General features: G+C 50.8%; 1 long non-coding RNA gene across 4 annotated transcripts in view; it reads left to right on the forward strand.

The window, feature by feature from the left end:
• Window positions 1-195: 195 nt before the first annotated feature.
• Window positions 196-27178, forward strand: part of LOC103350097 (uncharacterized) — a 163109-nt gene continuing 136126 nt past the window's right edge. For 2 of the 4 annotated variants that reach the window (XR_016210771.1, XR_016210776.1), the window contains exon 1: window positions 210-330. This is a non-coding gene — a long non-coding RNA (uncharacterized LOC103350097). Of the gene's footprint in view, window positions 331-731; window positions 814-6222; window positions 7707-27178 lie in introns of those variants that run through there. The other 2 variants (XR_518152.5, XR_016210774.1) reach the window with 2 other exon arrangements.

A 27178-nucleotide genomic window follows, 5' to 3' on the forward strand; every position in this document is an offset into this window, starting at 1 on the left:
TGACTCCCCTACCTCCCCTCCCCCGCCCGTGGGCGGCTGGGGCCCCAGGGAGCGTGCAGAGATTTTGGGTGTGGCCCCGAGTGCGTTCCCGAGCTCGTTGCTCCCTCTAGTGTTGAGTGCTGGGTCCTGCAGCTGTCCGCCTCCCTCTCGGCTGTCCCCTGGGAGACCTCCCGCCTGGTGCGGTTTTTCCTTTTATGGGTGTGTAGGCTCTGAGCACAGCAGGTAGGAACTTCCAGGGACCCGCAGGGACAAGCTCTTAGTTTTCGCCTACACGTCCAGCCTAGTTTGGCCATGATAAAGCCTATTTGATCCTTGCAACCATCCTGAGAGGTAATTATTTTTACTTCTAGGTTTCTTATTCATTAATTATTCTTTATTACTTCTAGGTTTCCGGGAGAGACAGCAAGTTCAGAGAGGTAAAGCGGCTTGCCCAAGGTCACACCGTGACAGTAGCAGAGACAACAGCAGCCGATTGTTTAGTGCCTACTTGGCACCAGGCATAATGTGGCTTTTCCTCCCCACAGCGGCAGGTTAAAGGGGGTATTATCATCTTCCCTGTCCCTGATGAGGCCATGGAAGCGCAGACGAGAGTCGCTGAGAAGCCCTCCCGAGGTGGCACAGCCGCGCCCTCCGGACTGCACGCCCACGCGGTTTCCGCGCGGCCCATGGAGCGGGTGGGCGGTAAGGGTGGCACCGAGCCCGTGTGATTCAGTGTTGTTTTTCCCCGGCAGCACTTCCTGAGGGCCAGGAAGCTGGGGTCACGTGGTCCTTTGGATCCCCCCAGCTCCCCAAGAAAGGGCAGCAAAGCTCTATGTAAGTCCGCAGGCTCCCGGGTGCCTTGTGCTTGGGCAGCGCGTGGGGAGGGCACCCCAGCCTTGAATCACTCCCGGTGGAAATCACAGTGGAAGCTGGTGGGCGGGGCCGGGGCATGCAGAGCTCCTGGCCTAAAGGAGTTGGAAAATCCCTAGAAGTAGATGAGACAGAAAATTGCTGAAAGGGACCCCCTGATAGCAGCCTCCTGCCAGGCCCGAGGCCCCTGTGAGTCCCGGCTGCTCCCTGCTAATGCACCTGGGAAAAGCATCGCTCAAGTGCTTGGGCCCAGGTACGCACAGGGAGACCCGGCTACCATTCTCGGCTCCTGGCTTGCTGTGGGCTGCTGGGGCCTTTTAAGGGGTGAACCAGAGATCTCTCGTTTCTCTGTAACTCTGCCTTTCAAATAAGTAAATAAATAAATAAAAGATTCCTGGAAGTTGATGTGCTCAACTATGGAATTCCCAAATCATCCAGCAAAATTCCCGAGGATTTGGATCATTATAAACTCCTCCCCTGAGCCCCAAAATACAGCTCAGTCATTGTCCCGGGCAGGATGCTTCATATCCCTTTAGGTGAGTCACAAGGATTTCTCTTCCCTGTAATCTTTCACTCTAATCTGAAATTATTAAAGAAATATGCCAATAAGGCATGGATAAACTGATATTACATTTGCTGCTTCTAAATGTAGCCTTCATACAGGCAGTCAGGTAGAGCAAGTTAGGCTTTTTTTGTAACTCATTTGTAAGTTAACCCAGTTCCCTGAAGATGAGCTCCCCCCCTACCCCGCCCTTCCAGCCCCTCCTCCACCGATAGGTTTCTCTCTCTCTCTCTTCCTGTACCCCGGGTGCCTTCTTCCCACCTGGAGCCTGGATCCTCTCTGCTGGGGTCAGCTCATCAGGCAAAGCTCTGGGCTGAGCAGAAGGGCTGAAGCTCACTCCAAGGCTGGTCCCCTTTCTCTGTCCCGGTTTCCCCACGCACGGCCTGACAGTAAGCAGGGCGTGATTTCTGTGCTCCGGCCAGAGACAGGAGCATGGCCGGGCCAGGCTGCTCCACGAGTCTCGGTTTGGTGAAAAGCAGTTCCGTGTTTCCTCAGCTCTGTATTTCAGCGGAGGCATGGCACAGCTGGCTGAGTGGGCCCTTGTTGCTTACAGAGGGGAGAAGTGTTTGTAGGGTGAGTACTGACCCGTTATGGCCGCACCAATGTCCTGGGAAGGCTGTGTGGAGTAGGCTGCTGCTGGAAGCCTCTCTGCCTTCATTTCCTGCCACTGGGCCCCTGCAGGCCAAGTGTGTCCTGAACAAAACAGACAGGCGACCCAGCATCTCTGCCTCCTGGGGAGGGGTCTGAACATTTCCCATCCCCTTCTCTTTCTGCCACCGTGCCATTCCTAAAATAGTGACTGAATGCCCGTTGCTACTCTGGGGGTGAGGAGCACACAGGTCTGTACCTGGGGCCATCACAGCCCTGGTGGGAGGCAGACCTGGGTACCTTGCTGATCCCAGGGCTCCTGCTTTCTGTAGCCACATAGCAACATAACTCAGACCACTACCTTACATCACAAGTGTTACTGCTCACCGAGGGGAGGGCGGTTGCCGGAGTGGCTCTTGTGGGTTCTTTTCCTCAGCTTTGTATAGAAATCAAAAGCAGGAAAACTACTTGTAAAGAGGCAGAAACTTTTATTTGTTTGGCAAGTGACAGAGAACGCATCTAGTTGGAGAGCAGAGCAGGCGGAGTGCCCGAGCGGGACACTGGCTTTGAGGAGGTGTCTGGGTTTTTAAGGCATTGCTGTCTGTTCATTGGGTCATCCTACCGGGGATGCCCATTGGATGGAGTTTCACATACGTATGTTGATTGGCCTGGGGCTCAAGGAGATAGCAGGGTCTCCTGGAGACTGTCCGTCTCCTAAGGGGCTCAGCCCCCTCCTCTGCTAGCTCTGGGTGGAAGATGGCAACTAACTTGAAGGCATGATTTAAAACCTCAAGGTCACACAGATGGCCAGGGTCTCCTGGAGCCGGTCCGACTCTCCCCAGGTGCTCAGCCCCTCCCCTGCCAGCTCTGAGTGAAAGTTTGCCCCCACCCAAAGATGTGATTTGAGGCTGCAAGGTCACCCGTGCAGCACAAGAAGCTGTTAGTGCAGGAGATGCCAGTTGGTCTGTAAACAGGCTTTCCAGCCACAGCTGGCAGCCTGCACGTGAAGGAAGTTCTGCCTACGTCTGAGGGGCCCACAGACCCCCCAGCCCCACTGGCCGGCCTCAACAAACAGCACTCCTCCAGGTGGAGGGGTGGAACAAACATCCAGACAAGCCCTAGCAGAAAGGGCTTGTGTTGGCTCATGCAGCCGCCAAGTTCCAGGTTGTCTCATCTCAGATACAGCTTCTCAAAGCCGTTCCCGAGAGCAGAGTTCTCCCTCTCTGTCTCAACACTGCTTCCTCTGTGCGGGTTCTGTGTTCTGAGAGCTTTCTTCCTCAACCAGCCGTAAGCACGCTGGCTTTGTAACCTGCCACATTCGATAGGAAAGTGCACTTGCGCTTCTGCAGAATTCGGAGACAACTCCCGCAGTGTCTCCTTGGCTCTGCCTGGATCACGTGCTTATTCCTGAATTGGTCGGTGGGGCCAGGGGAAGTGTTGCTCTGATTGGCTGGCTCTAGGGCGTGTATTCTACCTGGAGACATGGATGAGCAGTGGGGGAAGACCTATCACCTTAACTGGAACTCTCTCTACTGCTTACTTCTTTACAAGATGTGGGGATGGAGGTTTGGGAGGCAAGCAGGAAGTATCTTAGGCATTTGAGGATTTGTCGTGCGCTGCTCGTGCACTTGGTCTCCCTTTGGTCGCTTGGCCTCCGCCTTGCCCTCCCTGTGCTGTGACCTGGCCACCCCTCTGGTTGATCACTGTCAGAAACTCTAGGATGCCTGATCCTTGCCATTCCTTATCCAGAGCAGCACTTTCGGAAATCTGTGATGCATAGCAGTTTTGCCGTGAGCATCTGGGGACCTGGGTATGGTATGGGCAGTGTTAAAGAGATTTTTAAAGGCCAGAGATGCTCATATTTGAGACTGTGTCAGAATCACCTGAGGTTTTCTTTATTTTCCTTTACTCGGAAGGCAGAGAGATGGAGACAGATGGAAAACTTCCACCTGCTAGTTCGCTGCCCAAATGCCTACAACGGGCAAAGCCAAGGACCCAAAACTCAGTCCAAGTCTCCTATGTGGGTGGCAGGACTCGAGTACACAAGGCATCACTTGCTGCCTCCTGGGGTGCACACAAGGAGGAACCTGGCTAGGAGGCGGAGGCAGGACTCACACCAGGCACTCTGATATGGGATGTGAGTGTCCTAAGTGGAATCTTAACTGATGAGCCAAATGCCCATCCCCCTGAAGATCTTACTAACTTGCCAGTGGCTGGATCCTGCTCCAGAATGTTCCTTTCAGATTCTTTCTCTCTCTCTTTCTTTCTTTTTAAGATTTATTTTTTTTTTGAGAGGCAGAGCTACAGAGAGAGAGAGAGAGAGAGAGAGAGAGAGAGGGACTGAGACAGAGAGAAAGGTCTTCCACCTGCTGGTTCACTCCCCAGGTAGGAGCAATGCTGATCTGAAACCAGGAGCCAGGAGCTTCTTCCAGGTCTCCCATGAGAGTGCAAGGGCTCAAGCACTTGGGCCATCTTCCACTGCTTTCCCAGGCCACAGCAGAGAGCTGGATTGGAAGTAGAGCAGCTGGGACTCGAATTGGTGCCCATATGGGATGGCGGTGCTGCAGGTGGAAGCTTAGCCTACTACGCCACAGTACTGGCCCTTCCAGGGTTTCTGATTCAGTCTGGAGTGAGCCCAAGAATTTTTATTTCTACTGAGGTCCTGCGCTTCAAGAATTACTATTGTAGACAATTTATTATGCATACATGTCAAGGTTTATCTCAAATTTGTCCAGAGGAAAGAGACCTATGTTATAGTTATTAAAAATTATCTCTTGGTAAGGATATTTCATAAGAAATGAAAATAGATGATTGTTGTTAAATTAAATACAAGGAAAAAAAACAAAATTTCTGTCTAAAAATTCAGACATGCTGGACAGTCAGCTGATAGCTAGCTGGGACTAGTTTCCCACAAGAAGATGTGGCCTTTAATTAATGTTTATCAGACAGTTGCTTAAACATTTGGTCAGGGTTTCCATGACTTACATCATGCATTGGCATTCTCTTGCAGTCTGATTTTGTAACAGTTTTCTTTTTTTTTTTAAAGATATATTTATTTATTTGAAAGGCAGAGTTACAGAGAGGCAGAGGCAGAGAGAGAGAGAGAGAGAGAGAGAGGTCTTTGATCCACTGGTTCACTCCCCAATGGCTGCAACGCCAGGAACTGGGCCGATCCAAAGCGAGGAGCCAGGAGCTTCTTCCAGGTCTCCCGTGCAGGGGCAGTAGCCCAAGCCCTTGGGCCATCTTCCACTGCTTTCTCAGGGCACAGTGGAGATCTGGATTGGAAGTGGAGCAGCTGGGACTTGAACCAGTAACCATATAGGATACCAGCTCTACAGGCGGTGGCTTTACTTACTACACTGCAGCGCCAGCCCCAATGGTTCCCTTCCCTCCCCTCCCCTCCCCTTCCCTCCCTTGACAGGTAGAGTTATAGACAGTGAGAGAGAGAGAGAAAGAGAAAGGTCTTCCTTCCATTGGTTCACTCCCCAACTGCCCACTAAGGCCGGAGCTGTGCTGATCCAAAGCCAGGAGCCAGGTGCATCCTCCTGGTCTCCCATGCGGGTGCAGGGCCCAAGCACTTGGGCCATCCTCCACTGCCTTCCTGGGCCACAGCAGAGAGCTGGACTGAAAGAGGAGCAACTGGGACTAGAACCCGGTGCCCATATGGGATGCCGGCACCGCAGGTGGAGGATTAACCAAGTGAGCCACGGCGCCGGCCGCCTTTTTTTTTTTTTTTTTTTTTTTAAAGATTTATTTGAAAAGGGAGAGAGAGAGAGAGAGAGAGAGAGAAACAAGTGGAGTGCTTCCATTCCACTGGTCCACTTGCCAAATGACTACAACAACCAGGGCTGGACCTGGCTGAAGCCAGGAGCCTGGAACTCCATCAGGGTCTCATAGGTCAGTGGCAGGGGCCCAAGTCTTGATTTGTTATCCACTGCTTTCCCAGGAGCATTAGCAGGGGACTGGATTCGAAGCAGAGTAGCTGGGACTCTAGGATGCGAGTTTCCCATGCAGTGGCTTAACCTGCTGTACCACGATGCCTGCCCCACAATTTTTTTTTAAGAGTAGAAAGTCATGGGCCATTCCCACCTCGAAGAATTCCATCTTGACTTCAGCAGACTGCTTCTGCTGGGTCACTTCCCAGGTGCTCGCAATGGCTGGGCTGGGCTGGAACCTAAGCCAGTGTCTGTGATGACATTCTCATTTATTTTCCTGTTGCATAGGCAAACAGATAACAGGTGCACCATGGGAGGTATTGACGAGGCCCAGCACTCACTGGCACAACAGAGCAGGGAGTCGCCCCAAGGATGAGCTGCCTGGCACCTGCGCAACATCGTGGAGAAAGAGAGGCTGGAGAGCCAGGCCTGCTGGCTGGGTGGCCTGGACAAGACACAGGAGCCCTCTGAGCTTCAAGCCCTTTATCCATACACTGGAGAAAACAACGTGCTTCCCAGAATTGTAGCAAAGACAAAATGAAGTGAAGGGAGACTTAGGGATGTCTTTTCCTCCCCACCACCGACGCATTACCAGCCCCATCAATTCTACCTCCTACGCATCTCAAATGCCTCTGTGTCTTTCTACACCATCATCGCCTCGGTCTGTCTCCGTGACGAAAGCACGCACCATCCAGCTGGTCGGGTTTTGCTTTAGTTCCTTCCACACAGCGGTCTCACAGGTCCAATGGTGCCCACCCTTACATCTTTGGGTTAGGATAACCCGACGTGCCAGCCTTTGTTCTCTGGCCCCGGTCTCTCGAGAATCACCCCGTGCCACTCTGCCCTTGCTCTCTCTGCCCCAGCCAAGCGGTGACTCCTCTTGAGCAAGCTGCAGCCATGCTTCTAAGTGCCCGAAATTGCCACATTTGTAGACTCAGAGAGCAGATGCTGGGCTGCAGGCCAGGGGGATGGGAGGCGTTGTCAGTGGGTGCAAAGGTTCAGTCGCGCAAGAGATCCGCTGGGCCAAAATGAGCCCAGAGTTGCCAGGGTACAGCTTAGGCCAATGCGCCTCCTAGGTTAAATGCTCTTAGCACAATTACAAAGACAAGGGACTGGCATCGTGGTGCAGCAGGTTAAGCCGCTGCTCGGGATGCTGGTATCCCATGGCCGAGCGTTGGTTTGAGTCCTGGCTCCTCAGCTTCCCATCCAGCTCCCTGCTGACGTGCTTGGGAAGGCAGTAGAAGACGGCCCACGGACTCGAGCCCCTGCCACCAGTGTGGGAGACCTGGCTGGAGTTCCTGCCTGGTCCAGCCTTGGTTTTTATAGCTGTTTGGGGGAGTGAACCAATAGATGGAAGATTCTCTCCCTCCCTCTCTCTCTCTGACTTTGCCTTTTGAATAAATAAATTTTAAAAATAAAACAGGGAGGCGCTGGCAATGTGGCTAATAGGTTAAGCTTCTGCCTGTGGCGCCAGCATCCCATGTAGGTGCTGCTCCGAGTCCCAGCTGCTCCACTTCCGATCCAGTTCCCTGCTAATGCGCCTGGGAAAGCAGCGGAAGATGGCCCAAGTGTTTGGGCCCCTGCAACCATGCACGATACCCAGAGGAAGCTCCTGGCTCTTGGCTTCCAATTGGCCCGGCTCTGGTCACTGCAGCCATTTGGGGAGCGAACCAGCGGATGGAAGATCTTCCCCCTCTCTTTCTGTCTCTCCATCTCTCTGTATCTCTGACTTTCAAGTAGTAAATAAATAATTCTTTAAAAAATAAAACAAAGCAGGGAGCTGGGTGTTGGTATTCCAGGATCTGACCATTGCTTCCACCAGTCCAGCTCCATGCTGTCTTCCTCCCTTAATTCCGAGTTCCCCTCGCTGGGCCTGCTCGCAGCCTCTCCTCATCCGTCTGCAGTCTCAGTCGTGCCTGCTCCGTGAAGCTGCTCCCCTAAGGTTGCCAAAGGCCAGCCTGTTGATGAGCTACGTGGCTGCGTCTCACCCCAGGTTGTCCTCCCTGCACGGCAGGACACTTGCCTTTTCCTGCTCCTCGTGGTGGCCACGATGATACCCAGCTGTCTGGCTGGTCTGCCTCTCCGAGTGCCCCTGCCCAGCCTTCTTTGTGGCTGGCTCTTTCTCCTCCCCCCTCGACCCCAGTGGACACACGCCCCTGTGTGAGCCACCTGATCCGAAGCTGAGTGACCGTCTCTGCTCGGCCGCTTCCCCCGCCCGTGTCTATCACCCAGGCCTAGATCCTGGGTCCCTGGCGTCCTTGGCCCTCCTGTCCTCACTCAGCACATCAGCTGATCCCCAGCTCCTGTGGGGTCTACCTCCAGCCCCACACGGTCTTTCCACAGCTGTTACTACCTTAGTTCAAGTCAACTTCCTTCCTTCCTCCCGGGGGGTCCTGGTAACACCCTTTCCTGTGAATTTCTGCTTCAGTGGAAATGAGATCAGCTCATTCCTCCACATATCTGCGTAGAATGTTGTAGGCTTCCCATCCAAGGCAGGAGATGTGTGAATGCGAGCACGCTGGCCTCATTCCTCCTTGGGTCTCTGCCTATGTTTCTGGCTCCAACTTCTATATCCCCTGCCCCAGTCAGTGCTAAGCTCCCCCGACCTACTTGGATTCTCTTATTTCTTTTTTTTAAGTGAAAGAGTTTATTGGGGAAACCCAGCAGGCTGGAGGGAAGGGGCGAAGAAGGAGAAAGAGGGAGAAGGAGAGCATAAGAGAGAGACAGGAAAGGAGCTAGCGAGGAGAGAAAAGACGAGAGAAGAGAGAAGCCAAGATACTGATTCTCTTATTTCATTGTGATCTTTGGCCTCAAGATCTTCTCTTAAAAAAAAAAACACTATGTTTTATTTATATTTATTTGAACGGCAGAGAGACAGAGAAATCTTTCATCCACTGGTTCATTCCCTAAGTGCCCATTACAGCTGGGGCTGGGCCAGGTCAAAGTGAGAAGACAGGAACTCCAGCCAGGGCTTGTGCAGTTGGCAGGAACCACTGCTTGAACCACCATCTGCTGCCTCGCAGGGTGTGCATTAGAAAGAAGCTGGGACCAGCAGTGGAGCTGGGACTTGAACTTGGGCACTGTGGTATAGGATGTGGTACCCCAAGCTATTCTGATTAAACCATGTTTTCTTGGTTCTTTCAGTCCATTTAACTATTCTTTCTTCAGGACTTTCCTTGAGGGTCACTTCCTCCAGGAAGTTCACTGTGATTGCGTAAGGCCTGATTAGGTGCCACCCCTACCTCGATCCCACTCGTTCCCAGCGCACCTCGCACTCTCTGTCCTTTTACTTGCATCTCTTCCTGCCCTGGGTTCTCCTCCTGGTTTACAGTGTGGTGCCTGGCACAGATTAGGCATGATTAACACACCGTTTTTCTTTTTCCATTTTGGAATAATATTTATTAAATGAAAAACTGCATGATTTCCTAAAGCTTTGTCACAGTCAGGCCTAGTGATTAATGGCAATGAAGCCAGACTGCCTCAGTTCAAGTCCTGACTGCAACACTCTGTGTAACCTCAGGTAAGTTAACTTCTTCCTGGTTTGCTTTTGTTATTTTTTAAATGGTTTTTGCATCGTGGATTGCTTTGAGGATTACTTTGGTTAATGTTTATGTGCCTGGCATACAGTAAGTGCCAAACAAATAGGCTGACTTACTTGGCTGTATGACTAAACGTGGGTGCTTTTGAGAGTTAGAGGGATGCTCTTAGTAATGATACCAGGACAGCAGGTGTAGCACAGGACCGTCCTGAGCAAAGAGGGACAACATGGCACCCTGTGTACAAGGGCCCATTGGGGAAAGACATGTCTTCCTCTTTGCTGGTTTGGTTATTCCCTGCCCACCTTCTTCTGGTGATTGGCAGTCAGCTCTTCCAACCAGAAAAGCCTGTGTGTTTGTTATAAAGGAAGAACCGGGGAGACAGTGTCCCAGGGCTCAGAGTTGGGAGAGCAGCAGCATTAGAGAGACAGCAATGAAGGTGAATTCTTGGGCTGTGGCCACAGGGGAAAGGGGAGCCTCTCTGCACCCCACCGAAGCTGAGTCACCTGTGGGCTCCACCATGGAAGACCGTGTAGCTTCCTGATGGGTGGTCTGATTTCAAGAGCCTTTCTCAGAGCCCCTGCCAGAAGGCCTTGTGTGCGAGCCAGGCTGTGCGGAGCCTACTTGACATGCACTTGCTGTCTGCTCACTGTGTCTGCTGCTTTCTCTCAAACCGTTTCGGAAACATGTGGTTCCATTTGCTTCCCCAACAGGGAGTGTTTTTTCATTACCTTAAAACAGTTGTCTTTGTGGGCTGGGAGGACACCTGGCGGGCAGCAGGTCCACGGCGTGGTCATTTCCCTTTGAATTCCATTATTTCTCCTGCTTACCTGGGGAGGGGAAAATACACTTTCTAAAACACAGCGTTCCTTTTTTCTGGTTTCCCAGACAGATGCACGGTCAGATAACAGCACCTCAGCAGTGCGCCACATGTGCCCAGAATACCAATCGCAGGCCGTCTGGTGGTGACCCTGATGTAGGAGGCGAGGGCATGGGGACAGCCATGTTCCTTTTCTTGAAATACCGAAGCCTGTCAATCTGAGAAGGTGCTATCCAGAGGTGTGAAGCAGCCCCATTCTCAACCCCCCTCCCTCTGGGGTGAGAGCAGAGGTGGGGGGGGGGAAGGAGCCCCAGAACCCTGAACTCACATCTTGTGACACTTCCTGTGCCAGGCAGTGGCCTCACCTGGTGACAATGCATGACAACTTTAGAATACAAGTGTCTGTGTCTGCTTCGGAGATAAGGAAGGCAGAGTTCCAAGACTAAGGAATCTCCTAAAGTTGTATCAATGGTAGCCAAGAATTTGAGTTCATTTCTGTCATCTAGTCTCTGTGCCTTTCGTGTTGAGTGTCTGGGGTGAGAATCTGCTGAGAGTTACACGGTCAGCCTACAGGGAGATGGTATCTCTCTGGGCTCCCTAAGGGAGGGAGAGGCTGCCCTACACAATTTCCACAACACAGGCTGACCACGTGCTTCAACTACTAGAGGGCGGGGAGGGCATTTGGCTTAGCGGTGGAGCCGCTGGTGGAGTGCCTGGGCTCTGGCTCTGGCTCCACCCCCGGTTCCTGCCTCCTGCTGAGGAACACCCTGGAAGGCAGTGGCTGATGGCTCAGGTGGTTGGGCTCCTGCCACCCATGTGGGTTCTTGGCTTCTGGCTTCTGCCTGGCTCAGCCCTGGCTGCTTTGGGCATTTGGGGTATGAACACTGGGGAAGGCTGTTAATAATGCCATATTTGATTCATTCAACAGATAGTATCTAAAGTGCTGACTCTGTGCCAGGCATAGTGTGTCAAGTATAGGAGGAATACAGTAGAAGAGGCAGGCTTGTGGTTATGGGAGGTAGCCGGTCTCAGTTGTGAGCGTGTTGAGCTTGAGGTATAGATTTTCCATTAGGATTTGGTACAGCTGTGTGGAGCTCTGGGGAGGAGGCTAAGCGAGTCCTAGGGATTTGGGAATGACCCTCAAACAGGTGGCAGCCATGCCATTGGCGGGAAGTAATTAGGTTATGCGGCAGAGAAGAGCACTGGGGATAGGAGATCCGGTGACCCCTGGGGTTTGAAAAGAGGACGTGAAGGGCTCACAGAGAAGACAAAGCATGGTCCAGAGATGAAGGAAAATTGGGAGAGAGGGAAGAATTTAGGGCGGTCTTTTTTCTGCTTCCTTTTTAAAACTTTTTAAATTGTAATTAGTTTTTAGCCGTTTCAATGTGACTTGTAGATAGAATTCTCGGAACACAGTGATATTTCCTTCCCCCTCTCCCTCCCATCCTCTGTCCTTCTCCCTTTCTTTCCTACTTCCTTTTTTATTTTTTAAAAATTTATTTATTTATTTGAAAGAATTACACACAGAGAGAAGGAGAGGCGTGCAGTGGGGTGGGGTGTATGTCTTCCATCTGCTGGTTCACTTCCCAGTTGGCCGCAACAGCTGGAGCTGTGCTGATCCGAAGCCAGGAGCCAGGAGCCTCTTCAGGGTCACCTATGCAGGTGCAGGGGCCCAAGGACTTGGGCCATCTTCTACTGCTTTCCCAGGCCATAGCAGAGAGCTGGATTGGAAGTGGAGCAGCTGGGTCTCGAACCAGTGCCCATTGGGAATGCCGGCACTGCAGGTGGCGGTTTTACCCGCTACATCACAGCGCTGACCCCTCCTGCTTCCTTTTAAAAACTCAGTCTTACTGCAGTGCAATTTACATGCAACACGTACAATGTGTGCACCCATTCTGAGCACACAGCTCGCAGCCAGAAGGCAGCTCCTGTGCAGTTTTGACAAATGTCTACACCTTGTAGTCTTCACTGCAGTCAAGATGGAGACCATTGCCATCCCAGCAAGAGTTCCTCTGTGCCCTCCCTGCTCTTTCCCCGACACTACACGCTAGGCAACCACCCATCTGCTTTCTGTCACCTTAGATTCATTTTGCCTGTCCCAGCATTTCTTAGCAAAGGAATCACTCGAGGTTTACTCTGCTGCCCTATCACACAGGGCAGTCACTTGTTTCTTTTCCTTACAAGTGTTTACCAATTAAGAGTTACTTATTTGGAACACAGGCAACCCCGGGTAGTGTCTTACCTGCTGCACCAAACAACCACTCCTGCTGTTTATTTCTGTGTAGAATTTCACTATCTGGACATACCACAATCTGCTCATCTACTGATGAGCATTTTGGTTCTTTCTTTTTTTTTTTTTTTAAAGATTTATTTTTTTTGAAAGAGTAAGACAGGAAGAGAGAGAAAGGAGGGAAGAATCTTCCATCCACTGGTTCACTCCCTAAAAGGCCAGGGCTGGGCCAGGCCGAAGCCAGGAGCCTGGAACTCTGCCCAGGTCTCCCACATGGGTGCAATGGCCCAAGTTCTGATTTCTCAGGCTCATTGGCAGAGAATAAGGTTGGAAGTGGAGCAGCAGGGACTAGAACCGGCACTTATATGGAATGCCGGTGTCGCAGGTGGTGGCTTTACCCACTAAGCCACAGTGCTGGCCCCAGGTTGTTTCTTCTTTAGGGCCATTATGAATGAAGCTGTCATGAACATTTGTGCACAATTCTTTAATGTATATTTTTCATATATAGGTGTGTCTTTCCTATTCATTGAATACCTAGGAGTGACATTGCTTGCTCACATATTAAATGTATATTTCACGTTACAAGAAATTGCCAGTTTTCTAATGTGGTTGTGTTGTTTTACACTCTTATCAGTAATATGTGAGATTCCCGGATGTTCTATTTCTCACTGAACTTCCGTTATCATTATTTGAAATGTAAAACCATTCTAGTAGGTGTGTAGTGGGACCTTACTTTGGCTGTAATTTGCGTTCACCTGATGACTAATGATGAGCGCCTGTCACATGCCTATTGGTTGTTCCTTGGGTCCATTTCCGATCCATTTTGTTCTTTATATTTGACTATTCTTACCCTGATATCATATTGTATTGATTATTCTACTCTTAATAAGCCTTGAAGTCAAGTTATAGAAAGGCGCCAACTGTGTCACTCTATTTTAAAAAGTGTTTCATCTATTTTAGGTCCTTTGAACTTCCATATAAATTTTAAAAGTGAAGCAAAGCTTGCTGGTGTTTTCTTTTTTCTTTTTGGAATTATGTTGAATCTATCAGTCATTTTGGGAAGTGTTGACACTTTAGAAGTATTGTGTATTCCAATTTAGAAACAGAATTATCTCTAAATTTAAGTATTCTTTTATTTTTAAACTCATGTTATATTTCCTTTTTCAAAATAGGACTTAACTTTATTACTTATTTTTAATTTTTAAATTTATTTTAAAGATGTATTTATTTGAAAGGCAGAATTGCAGAGAGGCAGAGTCAGAGATAAAGAGAGAGAGAGAGAGAGAGAGAGAGAGAGTCTTCTATCTGCTGCAGATGGTCGCATCGGCCAGAGCTGCGCTGATCCAAAGCCAGGAGCCAGGAGCCAGGAGCCAGGAGCCAGGAGCCAGGAGCCAGGAGCCTGGAGCTTCCTCTGGGTCTTCCATGAGGGTGCAGGGGCCCAAGGACTTGGGCCATCTTCTACTGCTTTCCCAGGCCATAGCAGAGAGCTGGATCGGAAGTGGAACAGCCTGGACTCGAACTGGCACCTATATCAGATGCTGGCACTGTAGGTGGCGGCTTTACCTGCTACACCACAGCAACTGCCCTAAAACACTGATTTTTTTTTTCTATATTCAGTGTGATTCCTGCAACCTTTCTAAATTCACTTACTAGTTTTCATATTTTTGTGGTAGATTCCTTTGGTGTTTCTATTAGCTCAATAACATTATCTGGAAAGCACAATTTTCCCTCTTCCTTTGCAATGTATAATCTCCCTTCCTCCTCCCCAACCCCATGCCTTGCTAGAACCTCTACACAATGCTGGAGAGACGTGAAAAGAGACCGTCTGGCCTTCTTCTTCATCTTGGAGGGAAAGCATTTGGCCTTTGGCCGCTGAACACGATGGGTGTGAGCACGAGGCTTGGGCAGATGTCTTGCTTAGGATCCAGATGTTCTTGCTTATTCTCCTTTGTTGGCAGCCTTACCATAACGGGCGTTGAGTTTGATTGCATGCTTTCTCTGCCCCTCTTGAGATGATCATATGATTTTTCTCCTGCCTTTTCTTCAGGGTGGTAAATTCCAGTGATTGATGATCATGGGAGCAGTCTCATGCTTCACTTGACTATGATCCTTTTTATGTGCTGATTACTACAGTCACTCATATTTTATTAGGGATTCTCCGGCAAGCTTTGTGAGAGGTATTGGCCCTGTCTTATTGTCTTGTAGGGTCCTGGCAGGTGTTGATAGTAAGGTACTACTGGTAACAAGACAAGCTGGGAAGAATTCCTTCTTTCTCTATTTTCTAAACGAACTGGAGCACTGGCTCCTTCCGTGATAGGTGGAGTTCATCGGGGAAGCAACTTGGCCTGGAATTTTCCTTGTGGAACCTTTCTGAGTTAAAAATTTCAATTTCTTTCGTAGCTAAAGGGCTATCCAGATTTTTCTATTTCTCTTATGTCAGCTTTGCTAACTCATCTTTCAAGGAATTTATACACTTCATATCTGTTAAAAATCTATAGAATCTGCAGTGGTTCCCTCTCTTGTTCTGATCCCAACAATTGGTGCTTCTTTGGTTGTTAATTTATTTAGCTTGAGCTCAGCTGGCTTTTGTCTCACTGCCAAATCCTGCAAGCTCAATGACTTACAGCAGCAAACGTTTATTTCACATTTATGGCTTTGTGGGTTGGCTCTGGCAGCTCGGCTCTAGCCTGTGGGTCACGTTCAAGTGTGATTGTGTCTCTTTCTCTGGGACTCTGCTGATGGAGAAGCTAGTACCTGTAGCATTTGCTTCACATGGCTGGGGGGCTGTGCAAACAAACTCACCGTGTCTCTTGCAGCCTCCTTCTGGAATTGATTCTGTTGTTACTTCAGTGTACCGTTTTGCTGGTCACTGCAAGTCCCAGAGCGGGGCCCACAGTCGGTAGGGACAGGGAAGTAAACCCTATCCACAGTGAACCACGGCAGCACCGGAAGGGAAAGGGAATTCTGAGCCGAGGGTACGATTACCACAAGCAATGCCGCCCATCCGAGGAAAGAGCGCGTGGTTGTTCTCTGTGTAAAATGCTCCTTAGGTTCCAAATGAAGCAGGCTAATGATAAAAACGATCCTTGGCATTTCACTGACGGGTTTGATGACAGCGATTTCCGTGGGCAGTGGTGGCTGGAGCGGGACTGAAGCAGGAAGAGGGATGACAGGGAAGTGGAGGAGAGCAAACAAGGAGTGAGGACTGCATTTTCCAGTGGCGTGGCTTAAAAAGGGAAGGAGAAAGATGCTGCATAGCTGGGGGGCAGTGTAGGGCCTGGACGTGTGTGTATGTGTGCGCACCCGCGTGTGTGTGTGTCTGCATGTGTGTGCATGTGTGTGTCTGTGTTTAGTAATGATTCCATGTGTTCATAGGCTGAATGAGAGAAGTTGGCAAAGAAAGAGAAAAAGAAGATAGCAATTATGTTATTTATCAATTTATTGCCTCTTATCTCCAAATGTACTATGCACCGCTTGCTCTGTGGTGGTGGAGTTGAACCCTGTAAACATTTCTTTGACAGTCAGCACCCTGTTCACCTTTGTCAGTAGGGGGAACTGAAGAGGGTCTTCCTCCTATTTCCAGCGTGCTCCTCTTAGACTCCTATGGCTGAGCACCAATGAGGCCAGTCCAAGCTGGTGACCAGCCACACACAGAGTGACCAGCAGCGCTTGGCCCTCCCTGTGGGCAGCTTTCTCCACCTCCCCAGAGCGTGGCTCCCTAATGAACAACCTTACAGGCAAGAGACACCCCCTCAGGATGTGTCTGTCTGTCTTTCTTCCTTCCTTCCTTCCTTCCTTCCTTCCTTCCTTCCTTCCTTCCCTCCCTCCCTCCCTCCCTCCCTTCTTTCCTTTCTTTCTTCCTTCTTTCCTAAGATTTACTTATTTATTTGAAAGAGTTACTGAGAGAGGAGAGACAAAGAAAGTGAGATCTTCCATCCGCTGGTTCATTCCCCAAATGATCACATCAGCTGGAACTGAGCAGATCTGAAGCCAGGAGCTAGGAGCTTCTTCTGGATCTCCCATGTGAGTGGCAGGGGACCAAACGCTTGGGCCGTCTTCCACTGCTTTCCCAGGTGCATTAGCAGGGAGCTGGACCCGAATTGGAGCAGCCGGGATGTTGCAGTCAATGGCTTTACCCGCTACACTGCAATACCAGCCACCAGAGTTCTTTGTTTTGTATTAGAAGGTATCCCCTGTTAAAGTTAACAATTGTCCATGTTACAATTTCCCTATGCAAATTAGGGTATGGTTGCTTTCTTCTGGGTGGACTTTGATTGATAGTAATAGGGTGGGCATGTGACATAGTGGTTAAGATGCTGGTTAAAGGAGCTGAAAACCCATATGAGCCCTGGTTCAAGTCCTGGCTGCTCCACTTTTGATCCAGCTCCCTGCTAATGGTCAAAGGAAGCAGAAATTGGCCCAAGTGCTTGTTCCCCTGCCACCCATGTGGGAGACCTGGAAGAAGCTTCTGGCTCCTGGCTTTGGCCAAGCCCAGTCCAGGCAATTGTGGCCATTTGGGGAGTGAACCAATAGATGGAAGATCCATCTCTCTCTCTCTCTCTTTTTTTTTCCTTCTTCTCCTTCTTTTTCTCCTTCTCCTTCTTCTGTTTGTAAATCTCTGCCTTTCAAATAAAAACATCTTCAAAATAAAGAAAGGATGCTGGCTAAGATGCCTGCCTCCCACAGAGAAGTATCTGGGTTAGGTTCCCTGATTTGTCTCCTGACTCCTGTTTCCTGCTAATGCAGACTCTCAGAGGCAGCAGTGGTGGCTTAAGTGACTGGGCTCCTGCCACCCACGGGGGAGACCTGGAGTGAGTGCCCAGCCCCCAGCATTGGCCTTGGCCCAGTCCTGGCTGTTGCAGGCTTTTGGAGAGTGAACTAGCAGATGGGAGCTCTCTCTATTTTTCTTTCTCTTTTTCTGTCTCTCTGCTTCATATACACACGTGAAAAATTAAGAAAGGAACAGAAATTTCAGAGACATGGAGGACATGGAAGCAAAGGACTTAGGCAGGTGGAAAGGCTGGCTCTGAGCAGGGAGAGGGACATATTTTGAGTCTGGGGCCCTGAGGAAAGCCTGTGCGGTGGGCAATGCAAGTGTATTTAAGAAAGAAGGGGATGGGGCATTGAGGGAGTTCTTGGCTTTTCTTTCTTTCTTTTTTTTTTTTTTTTTTACAGAAAGAGTTAGACAGTGAGAGAGAGAGACAGAGAGAAAGGTCTTCCTTCCGCTGGTTCACCCCCCAAATGGCTGCTACAGCCGGAGCTACACCGATCCGAAGCCAGGAGCCAGGTTCTTCCTCCTGGTCTCCCATGCAGGTGCAGGGCCCAAGCACCTGGGCCATCCTCCACTGCCCTCCCGGGCCACAGCAGAGAGCTGGACTGGAAGAGGAGCAACCGGGACTAGAACTGGCACCCATATGGGATGCCGGCGCTGCAGGTGGAGGATTAACCAAGTGAGCCATGGCGCCGGCCCCTTGGCTTTGCTTTTCACAGTGGAGGGGGAGGGCGGACTATTTGCTGAGGGCTTGGGGAGGATGAGGCAGGCTTGTCTGACGTGTGCCAGAGTTTCCAGTCTTTTCAGCAGCACTCAGAAGTCCAGGCTTAGGAGCAGGGAAGGAGCTGTAGAACTGACTGGGGGCCAGGGCTTTCCATGAGTTGCAAGTGAAACAAAAAGGGAGCATGGACACTGAAGGGACTAGGAGGGAGCCATTCAGGTTATTGACCCGGGGCTTGGTGTGAAAGACTAAGATTGGCTGAAGGGGGAGGGGAGAGAAAGTGAGAGGCCAGGAGGGGTCGGAGCCTGGGAATGCAGGGAGGTCAGGAGGTGAAGTGGGAGGAGGGGGCCAGAGTGGGGGCAGTGTGCTGGTAACAGTCCAGTGGTGGCCTTAGGGCTGAAAGGAGGGCAGAGGTGACTGGGAGTGGCCAGACAGCTGGGAGGAGGTCAGGGTCTCAGCTGGATGGGCTCCAGCAATCTGCCTCTGGGTCACCGTGGGAGTGAATGTGCGGAGGCGCAGGGAGAGCGTCCTCAGGGGTCAGGGGCAGGGGCAGGGGCAGGTTCAAAGACAGCGGTAAGGAGAGACAGAGGGCAATGACCCATCAAGATGAGGAGGGCTTTAAACCAGGCTGGAGAAGTGAGAGGGTCAACTGCCGTGGAGGGGAGAAGCGGGGAGACTGCTGGCCCCAAGGCACCCTTCTGGGCTGGAAAACAGAAGTCGTGTGGGAGCAAGAGCAGCCTCCCCGTGCAGGGAGCTGGACCTGGTGTGGGGTAGCCAGGATGTCCTCACAGTCAGCGGCTTTACTTTCTAAGCGGCAATACCTAAGGGGGAGGTAGGCTGAGGGGAGCTGGTCTCCGTGGGCTGAGGCTGGGATTCCGCCATGGAGAGGAGGAGGACACAGGAGAGGTTCTTGGAGGGTGTTCCAGTAGAATGAGGTTGCCCAGGGCACAGGGGAAAATACTCAGAGGGAAAACTGACAGAAAGGTGGAGAGAGGGCCAGTGCTATGGCGCAGTGGGTTAACGCCCTGGCCTGAAGCACCAGCATCCCATATGGGCACCGGTTCGAGACCCGGCTTCTCCACTTCTAATCCAGCTTTCTGCTGTGGCCTTGGAAAGCATTAGAAGGTGGCCCAAGTGCTTGGGGCCCTGCACCCATGTGGGAGACCCGGAAGAAGCTCCTGGCTCCTGGCTTCAGATCAGTGCAGCTCTGGCCGTTGTGGCCAATTGGGGAGTGAACCAGCAGATGGAAGACCTCTCTTTCACTTTCTCTCTCTCTCTCTCTCTCTCTCTCTGTGTGTGTGTGTGTGTGTGTGTGTGTAACCCTGACTTTCAAATAAATAAATAAATCTTTAAAAAAAAAAGGAAAAGAAAGGTGGAGAGAGACCTAGTCAAAGGACTTCAAGTTCAGAGACTGAATTCTCATTCATGTGTCACAGTAGCAGACACATAGTAGGTGTTCACTTAATGTATCTGAATGAACAACTGGCTAAAGTCTGTTCCCTGTGGCTGCTCCCTTTGACTCTTTGGAACTTCATTTCTTCCTGTTTAGCGAGAAGGCTGGTGCTTTATCCCCCTAGTTCTGAAATGTCTAGCAACTTCCTCTCCAAAGCCCCAATTCTTTCCACCTGGTGGAGTGGGAATCTTATCCTTCTATTGCCTTTCACCCCCCAGGAGGGCAGAGAAAACCAGGCCTGAACCTCCTTCTGGTTACAACGTGGGAGAAGCTGAAGTTCATGCCAGGCGTGCACGCAATATTGTAGATTAAGATTTATGGCGAGACTGAGAAAGACGCGTTGTTCCCAGTTCCGGTTTGAGGCTGCCAGGCTGTCCTGTGGTGCAGCGGGGCGGCCTGGGGTCTCCTGGAGAAGCAGTGGGGGCAGGCGAGGGATGGCCAGGCTGTGTGCAAGGCGGCCTCCAGCAGGTGGGGGTGTGGAGTTGCAGAAGGCTGGCAATCTTGCGCTGAACGCGAAGCCTGGGACGCTGTGCCGCTGTCACCCTCTGATTCCGGTGGCCTTGTCTCTGCCATAGTCAGAGCCAGCTTGGGAGACGGACTTCGGCCACCCCTCATTCCTCCGCCATCACTCGGGTGCCTGGCGCCTGTGGCAGGGACAGGAAACAACAGGAGACGGGTGACCCTTGCCTCTTTCCCCTCTTTGCCCTCGGGCTCCGAGTCCTAAGGTCTTGCTGATGGCGAATGCCACCCATGCAGATGCCAGGGCCTCCGGGGCTCTGGGTCCCAGAGTGCCGCGTGGTAGCCGGTGCGCATGGGCGCTGGCCGGGCCTCTGAGACGGCCCGTGGTGCCCGCTCCGCCACTTCCTCAAGCTTTGGTTCTGAAATACACGTGAAGGCCCTCGTGGAGTGGAGACTCTAAAAGTGTAAAGGCTTTATTATTAATGATTAATCGGTAGTTAAGAGCAAAAATATGTTCCTTAATCTCTCCCGGAAGAGGGAAGATGAACTCTAGGCGAGGAGTGGGTGAAGATTTCCTGTCTGCAGAAGACCCGGCCCCTCTGACTGCAGATTTTGTGAAAATGGTGCTGGGGGGCGGTGGGGGGGGGCGGGGTAAAAATGCCAGTTTCCCATGGAACCTTCCAGGCAGGCTATTAGTGCCCAGGAAACAGGCCGTACAAATAATGGTGCTAAGCTACTCTCCTCCCAAGCACATCTCACACGTTACTTAGTGGAAGCCACCCCACTGCCCGCTAGCACAGGTGCAATTACAACTCGAACTGGAGATGGAAGCCCGGGAGCAGAGAGGTGAGCAAGAGCCGAGGGCTGTGCGGACCAGGAGGTGTGACAGCGGGGTTGGAGCCCAGGGTCCAGGTCCTCCCACTATAGCGCGTAACTTCCACGTCCCCTGACTCTTCTTTCCAGGGGCTGTCTCAGACTCTTTTCCCGCTCTATCTGGCCCTGCGCTACATTGCTTGTTTCGCAGAGTCGTGGCAGTCACAGTGCTGTTCCTTGGACACTTTATGCGCTGTGCCGTTCCTTCAACTCACGGGCAGGTAGAATTCGTTCTGTCATTCCAGGATCCCCAGGTTTCCCGGAGTGTTCTGTACTCCACAGGGCCTTTTTGTTCCAAGAATACGCCTTCATCTCCCCTGTTCTTCTGGGGTTGCAGGGACCATCTTTGGATGGTTCACTGCTGGGGAGAGGCCTCCACCTGGGGTGCACCCAGCCCTGGGGCGGGAGCAGCAGTCAGCAGATGGATCCCTGGTGTTTTAGTCACCTAATCCGCCAGTAAGTATTTAATGAGCACTCGGCACCAGGCACTGGACCAGGTGTTTGGGATAGAGCAATGCATGACAGAGACGTCCCCATTCTCATGGGGCTTCAGAAAAGTGGACAGAGAAGGCCTGCCTGCAGAGGCGGCACTGGGCAGAGACCTAAGCAAACCCTCAGAGGGAACTCAGCATTCCTGGGGAAAAGCATTCCAGGCAGACGGAACAGCAAGTGCAAAGATCCCAAGCAGGAGTCTCGGAACATTTTGAGGAAGTGCAAGAAGGCAAGTGTCCCTGGAGCCGAGGTGGGCGAGGCGGCACTGGTAGGGTCATAACCTTCTGAACCACTGTGAGAACTGTGGGGTCTGTTCCAAGTAAGCTGACGCCATCGGAGGTGTGGGGGACATGGCCCCGGGTAGGCTTCAGCAGGATCCCCGTGGGTGCTAGGTTGAGGACAGACTCTGGGGGTGGGGGTCAGATGGGAACAGAGGTCAGACCTTGGCCATCCCTGGTTCCCCACCATTGGCAGCACAGTGATTTTCAATAGTTGCAAAGTGATGGTGGTGGTGGAGGTGATAGCCATGGAAACGCTGGACCACCTTAGTGGTGCTGGACATGAGACCAGCAAGCCCAAATGCCCCCATATATAATGCCCCCATTATACAAGAAATGAAGCATTTTGATTTTAGCATCAAGGTGGCTCATTTACTTACTGATTTTTTTAAAAAAAGATTTATTTATTTCTTTTAAAGAGTTATACAGAGAGAGAGAGAGATCTTCCATCTGTTGCTTCACTCCCCAATTGGCTGCAATGCCTGGAGCTGCGCCAGTCTGAAACCAGGAGCCAGGATCTTCCAGGTCTCCCATGGGGGTGCAGAAGCCCAAGGACTTGAACCATCTTCTGTTGTTCTTCCAGGCCATAGCAGAGAGCTGGACTCAAACTGGAGCCCGAATGGGATGCTGGCACTGCAGGCAGCAGTGCCACAGCACTGGCTCCCTGAATTTTTTTTCTTAATAAGGAAACTCGGACACTTGCCACAATGTGGATGAGCCAATGAGCCTTTTTAAAAACATTTATTTTATTTATTTGAAAGGCAGTGTTAGAGAGAGAGAGAGAGAGATCTTCCATCTGCTTGTTCACTCCCAAATGACCACAACAGCCAGAGCTGAGTCCATCTGAAGCCAGGAGCCAGAAGCTTCCTCCAGGTCTCCCACGTGGGTGCAGGGACCCAAGGACTTGGACCATCCTCTGCTGCCTTCCCAGGGAGCAGGATTAGAAGTGGAGCAGCCAGGACTCAAACCAGCATCCAGTATGGTGGTGCCACAGGCTGCAGCTTTATCTGCTGTACCATAGCGCTGGCCCTGATTTTTTTTTTTAAGATTTATTTACTTATTTGAAAGTAAGAGTAACACAGAAAGGGAGGTAGAAAGGGGGTGGGGGGAGAGACAGAGGGACAGAGAGAGAGAGGTTTTCCATCTACTGGTTTACTCCTGAAATGGCTACAACGGCTGGGGCTGGGCCAGGCCAAAGCCAGGAGCCAGGAGCGTCTTCCGGGTCTCTCACATGGGTGCAGGGGCCCAAGCACTTGGACCATCCTCTGCTGCCTTCCCAGGCACATTAGCAGGGAGCTGGATTGGAAGTGGAGCAGCTGGGTCTTGAACCGGCGCCCATAGGGGATGCTGGCATCTTAGGCAGTGGTTTTGCCTGCTATACCACAGCACAGGCTCCGTTTACTCACTGATTCATTTGCTCATTCTTTCTTTTTTTATTTTATTTTATTTTTTATTTTTGACAGGCAGAGTGGACAGTGAGAGAGAGACAGAGAGAAAGGTCTTCCTTTGCCGTTGGTTCACCCTCCAATGGCTGCCACGGCTGGCGCACTGTGGCCGTTGCATCGTGCTGATCCGAAGGTAGGAGCCAGGTGCTTCTCCTGGTCTCCCATGCGGGTGCAGGGCCCAAGCACTTGGGCCATCCTCCACTGCACTCCCTGGCCACAGCAGAGGGCTGGCCTGGAAGAGGGGCAACCGGGACAGAATCCGGTGCCCCAGCCGGGACTAGAACCCAGTGTGCCGGCACTGCAAGGCGGAGGATTAGCCTACTGAGCCACGGTGCTGACCTATGCTCATTCTTTCAACTCTTTGAGCTCGCACCATGTACCAAGCACTGCGTGAGCTACTAAGATACTAGAATTTTTTGAAAAGAGCCCTAAGACATGGACTCTGCCTTAAACAAATTACTAGCATTTATGAATCGGTTTTGGTGGGCCAGACACTGATTTAAGTGCTTCTTATGTATTGCTATACTTAATCCTTGCAGTTAGCTCGATCGGGTTGGCCCTACTCTATTTACCATTCGAATGATGAGGAAATTGAGGCACACAGAGGTGAGGGCACCTGCTCAGGTGCACCTGAGCCCAGATACTCTAGCTGTAGTTTCTAGAAGATTCTGCTCCTTGGACTCAAGGGGGGGGGGTGGAGCTAAATGTGTAATTACAATGCAATGTGATGGGCACTCACTAGAGCTGCTGGGAGTGTCTCACGGGACTGTGGGCCGAGGCCCAGGGCTGTTCCCAGTTTCCAATCCTCTGAATGCCACTGTAGTATGTAACTTCTCCCCCCCAAATGCTGTAAAGTACAACAGAGATTTTTAAGTGATGCTTTCAGAGTCTAAATAAAAGATTGAAGTAATTTATAGGGGCTGGTGCCATGGCTCACTTGGTTAATCCTCCACCTGCGGCACTGGCATCCCATATGGGCGCCAGATTCTGTCCCGGTTGCCCCTCTTCCAGTCCAGCTCTCTGTTGTGGCCCGGGAAGGCAGTGGAGGATGGCCCAAGTGCTTGGGCCCTGCACCCGCATGGGAGACCAGGAGGAAGCACCTGGCTCCTGGCTTTGGATCGGCGCAGCACCAGCCGTAGCGGCCATTTGGGGGGTGAACCAGCGGAAGGAAGACCTTTCTCTCTGTCTCTCTCTCTCTCACTGTCTGTAACTCTACCTGTCAAATAAATTTTAAAAAATTTAAAAATTTAAAAAAAAGTAATTTATAAAGCTCCTTTCTGGCTGAGGGCACTACCTTCCTCAGTCGGCTTCACTCATTCATCGTTTCCACCACCAGCTGAGAGCTCCCTTGTGGGCAGCCCATTGCTCAGACAGGAAAAGTAGTCACTGGACCTGGTAGAGGACAACTGAGGGTGGGCGAGGACTGAGCTCACTCCCTGTCTTGGCTACCCCTGCTCAGCCAGGCCCTTGGAGCTGGCTGCAGTCACATTGTGCCTGCGACAGATGACAAATCAGTACAAGTTGTAGGACTGCAGGGTCTCTGGGGGAGCAGTTGAAACCAGAAATCATATCGCAGAACGCCGAGGGTATGTACAACTGGATGCGGGTGTTAGCACAAAACTGACTCAACCTGCAGAGGACAAGCAAAGGCCCAGAGAGCGGGCCAAGACTGAGCCGGCTTGAAAGAGTTAGGCGAGGGCAGGGGCAGTTCCTGTCAGGAGTCTGGGGCGGGGGCAGCCCCTTGGCCTTCTGGGATCATCCCATCACCAAACACTGAATCGTGGGCTTGTGGGGCTCTGAGCTGTAGCTCCTGTCACACCTTCTCCCATGTTGCTGGATATCTTCACTCCTCTTTTCTCAGTCTCTCTCTTCCACTCTCTCTCTTCTGTCTCTTGCATCAGTTTTATTGAGGTGTAATTGACATGCGATGAACTGCACACAATGTAAAGTTCATAATTTTGCAGCTTTCAAGCATACTGCCAAACCATCATCAAACTCAGGAACATAGCCCCCACCCCCTGGGGTTTCCCGCTGCCCCCTTTCTTTCCAAATCGATCCTGCTCTTCTCTGTTCCTCCCCACAAGCCTCAGGAACCACGGACGTGAATTTTGTCACTACAGATTCGTTTGCATTTCCTAACATGTCACATACATGGAATCATCCAGTAGGCACTAATTTTTGTCAAGCTTCTTTCACTCAGTGTAATGATTTTGAGATTCACGTGTGTTGTTGTACTGAGAGTTCACTCCTTTTTATTGCTCAGTAATAGTCCGTTGTATGAGTGTAGCACACTGTGCTTCTCCATTTTTTTTTTTTTTTTTTTTTTGCTGATGGGCATATGGGTTGTTTCTAGTTTTTGGTGTTGTGGTGCAACAGGTTAAGCTGTGCTTGGGACCCCCGCATTCTATTTTGCAGTGCCAGGGAGGGAGACCCACCTCGGCCTCTGTTTCCTAACGCACAGGGGAGGCAGCAGATGATGCTTCAAGCACCGAGTTCCTATCCCCCGTAAGGGGGATCCGGATGGAGCGCCTGGCTCCTGGCTTCGGCTTGCCCAGCCCTGGCTGTTGTGGGCATTTGGCAAGTGAACCAGCATATAGGACATCTCTCTTTGTTTGTCTGTGTGTCTTTCTCTCTCTGCTGCTTTGCCTTTCAAATAATTAAAAAAATAAACGTTAAAAACAAATGAAATTTCTGCAAGTATTGTCATACGAGGCTTTTTTGGGCTTAGGTGTAGAAACATATTGAACTTTTGGAGAAAGTGCCGTGCTGTTTTTCCAGGTGGTTGTACAAGTCCCAGTCTTTCCACACCCTTGCAATCGCTTCTACCGCCAAGCTTTGTGATTTTCAGCCATTCCCAGGGGTCTGTTTTTATATACGGATATCCAATTATTTCAGTGTGATTTATGAAAAATTCTATCTTTACTGAGTTGCCCTCACATTTTTGTCAAAAACCATTTGTCCCTATGTACTTGAGTCATTAATTCTTTTTTAAAAAGAAGATGCGTGACCATGCCATAATCATAGCCTGATGAGCCGTATCCGTGACGCACGAGGATTTCAACCTTCCCAGCCCTGGGTGCGTTCTGGGGATTTGTGGCTGGGTCCAGATTCACAACGTGGACCCCGCACTGCCTGAGGGTGGGGATGGGGTCATCCCATAACACCAGGGGGTGGTCTTCTCCTGGATTGTTCTCTAGATTCTGATGTCACTGAAGGACTGGCTAGACTCTGCTCTCTGACTGATGGATCTGTCCTCCCAGCCACGCTCACTGCCACGTCTGGCTTTTCACTGGGTTCTGTCTAGTCTTCTTCTCTGTCCTAAGCTGAAGCCTTAATGACTTTGGTCAATCTAGCCCGGGTCTGAAATCCGAGCCTCTTCCACCAAGCAGGGTGGACCTGGGAGCACACCAGTCAAAGGTCGCATGAGAAGCCACCTTAACTGAAGTGGCCTGGTCTCCTCAGAGAAACATAAAGTATTCAACTCATTGGCTTAAAAATGTTTTATTGAGATGTAATTCACATGCCATAAAATTTACCCTTTAAGAGTGCACGTTTCAGTGGCTTTTACTGTATTCAGAAAGTTGCGAAACCATCACCATTATCTAATTCCAGAACATTTTCATCACCTTAAAAAAAAAAAAAATCCCCACACCCATTAAGCAGTCACTGCCCATTTCTCCTACCTCCTGCCCCTGGCAACCACTAATCCACTTTCTGTCTCTCCGGATTTGACTCTTCCGGACATTTGAATAAGGGAACCACACAGCAGCCTCTGGGCCTGGCTTCTCCACGTAGCACGCTGTTTTCAAGGTCCATCTGTGTTGTAGCATATGAAAACACTTCACTCCTGTTGATGGCTGAATAATATTCAGTGTGTAGATACACCACATTTGGTTTATCCATTCATCAACTGATGGTCATTTGTCTGTTTTTTTCAACTTTTTTTTTTTCCTACCGTAATGTTTTTATGAGCATTTGTGTATGATTTTTTTTTAAGATTTATTTATTTCACAGATAGAGTAACTGAGAGAGTCAGAGACAGAGTGAGAGATCTTCCGTCTGCTGGTTCAATCCTCAAATGCCTCCAACAGCTAGGACTGGGCCAGGCAGAAGGCAGGAGCTGGGACCTCCATCTGGTCTCCCACATGATCTGCAGGGACTCAGGT

The sequence above is a fragment of the Oryctolagus cuniculus genome, chromosome 7 (assembly GCF_051225735.1).
Source record: "Oryctolagus cuniculus isolate XC-2025 breed Fujian yellow rabbit chromosome 7, ASM5122573v1, whole genome shotgun sequence".
Taxonomy (NCBI): domain Eukaryota; kingdom Metazoa; phylum Chordata; class Mammalia; order Lagomorpha; family Leporidae; genus Oryctolagus; species Oryctolagus cuniculus.